Source organism: Salmo trutta, unplaced genomic scaffold (assembly GCF_901001165.1).
Source record: "Salmo trutta unplaced genomic scaffold, fSalTru1.1, whole genome shotgun sequence".
NCBI classification, from domain to species: domain Eukaryota; kingdom Metazoa; phylum Chordata; class Actinopteri; order Salmoniformes; family Salmonidae; genus Salmo; species Salmo trutta.
The window spans coordinates 27326-29825 of NW_021822756.1; positions in this window are offsets into that span (position 1 = coordinate 27326).

Consider the following 2500-nt stretch of genomic DNA (forward strand, 5'->3'; position numbering starts at 1 on the left):
TTAGTGGCCCTGCCTCACCACAGCCATCCTAGTGGTGGCCCTGCCTCACCACAGCCATCCTAGTGGTGGCCCAGCCTCACCACAGCCATCCTAGTGGTGGCCCTGCCTCACCACAGCCATCCTAGTGGTGGCCCTGCCTCACCACAGCCATCCTAGTGGTGGCCCTGCCTCACCACAGCCATCCTAGTGGTGAACCAGCCTCACCACAGCCATCCTAGTGGTGGCCCAGCCTCACCACAGCCATCCTAGTGGTGGCCCTGCCTCACCACAGCCATCCTAGTGGTGGCCCTGCCTCAGCACAGCCATCCTAGTGGTGGCCCTGCCTCACCACAGCCATCCTAGTGGTGGCCCTGCCTCACCACAGCCATCCTAGTGGTGGCCCTGCCTCACCACAGCCATCCTAGTGGTGCCCCTGCCTCACCACAGCCATCCTAGTGGTGAACCAGCCTCACCACAGCCATCCTAGTGGTGGCCCAGCCTCACCACAGCCATCCTAGTGGTGGCCCTGCCTCACCACAGCCATCCTAGTGGTGGCCCTGCCTCACCACAGCCATCCTAGTGTGAACCAGCCTCACACAGCATCCTAGTGGTGGCCCTGCCTCACCACAGCCATCCTAGTGGTGGCCCTGCCTCACCACAGCCATCCTAGTGGTTTATTTATTTATGTAGCAGGCATGATAACATATTACATCTTCTGTCTTTAACCCTGTATCTCTCTATATATCTTCTGTCTTTAACCCTGTATCTCTCTATATATCTTGTCTTTAACCCTGTATCTCTCTATATATCTTGTCTTTAACCCTGTATCTCTCTATATATATTTGTCTTTAACCCTGTATCTCTCTCTATATATATTCTGTCTTTAACCCTGTATCTCTCTATATATCTTGTCTTTAACCCTGTATCTCTCTATATATATCTTGTCTTTAACCCTGTATCTCTCTATATATCTTGTCTTTAACCCTGTATCTCTCTATATATATTCTCTGTCTTTAACCCTGTATCTCTCTATATATTCTGTCTTTAACCCTGTATCTCTCTATATATATTCTGTCTTTAACCCTGTATCTCTCTATATATATCTGTCTTTAACCCTGTATCTCTCTCTATATATATTCTGTCTTTAACCCTGTATCTCTCTATATATATTCTCTGTCTTTAACCCTGTATCTCTATATATATTCTCTGTCTTTAACCCTGTATCTCTCTATATATATTCTCTGTCTTTAACCCTGTATCTCTCTATATATATTCTCTGTCTTTAACCCTGTATCTCTCTATATATATTCTTGTCTTTAACCCTGTATCTCTCTATATATATATCTTGTCTTTAACCCTGTATCTCTCTATATATATTCTGTCTTTAACCCTGTATCTCTCTATATATATTCTGTCTTTAACCCTGTATCTCTCTATATATTCTGTCTTTAACCCTGTATCTCTCTCTCTATATATATTCTGTCTTTAACCCTGTATCTCTCTATATATATATATTCTGTCTTTAACCCTGTATCTCTCTCTATATATCTTCTGTCTTTAACCCTGTATCTCTCTATATATTCTGTCTTTAACCCTGTATCTCTCTCTATATATCTTCTCTGTCTTTAACCCTGTATCTCTCTCTATATATATTCTGTCTTTAACCCTGTATCTCTCTCTATATATCTTGTCTTTAACCCTGTATCTCTCTCTATATATCTTGTCTTTAACCCTGTATCTCTCTCTATATATATTCTGTCTTTAACCCTGTATCTCTCTCTATATATCTTCTCTGTCTCTGTTACCCCTCTCCCTCCCTCCCTCCTCCTCCCTCCCTCCCTCCCGTCTTCCCTTTGCTTTCTCTACACAATAGAAAACTAAGCTGGGAGAGATAGGACAAATCCCTTCTCAGTTGGCAGGGAGGAGCAAGAGTGGCAGAAGGGAGAGGTGTAGAGAGAGAGAGACAGAGTGAGGGAGGGAGGGAGGGGAGAGAGGGGGGATAGAGATAAAGTGAGGAGGGAGGGAGGGAGGGGAGAGTGAGGGAGGGAGGGAGGGAGGGAGGGGAGAGACAGAGTGAGGGAGGGAGGGGAGAGAGGGGAGAGAGAGAGAGAGAGAGAAGGGAGATACACAGGTTTCCCCCTTTTCCTTTCTCATCCTCTCATCACACTCATCCCCCTCTCTCTGTCTGTCTCATCCCTCTCTCTCTGTCTGTCTCATCCCTCTGTCTGTCTGTCTCATCCCTCTCTCTCTGTCTGTCTCATCCCTCTCTCTCTGTCTGTCTCATCCCTCTCTCTCTGCCTGTCTCATCCCTCTGTCTGTCTGTCTCATCCCTCTCTCTCTGTCTGTCTCATCCCTCTCTCTCTGTCTGTCTCATCCCTCTCTCTCTGCCTGTCTCATCCCCTCTCTCTGCCTGTCTCATCCCTCTCTCTCTGTGTGTCTCATCCCTCTCTCTCTGTCTGTCTCACCTCTCTCTCTGTCTGTCTCATCCTCTCTCTCTGTCTGTCTCATCCCTCTCTCTGCC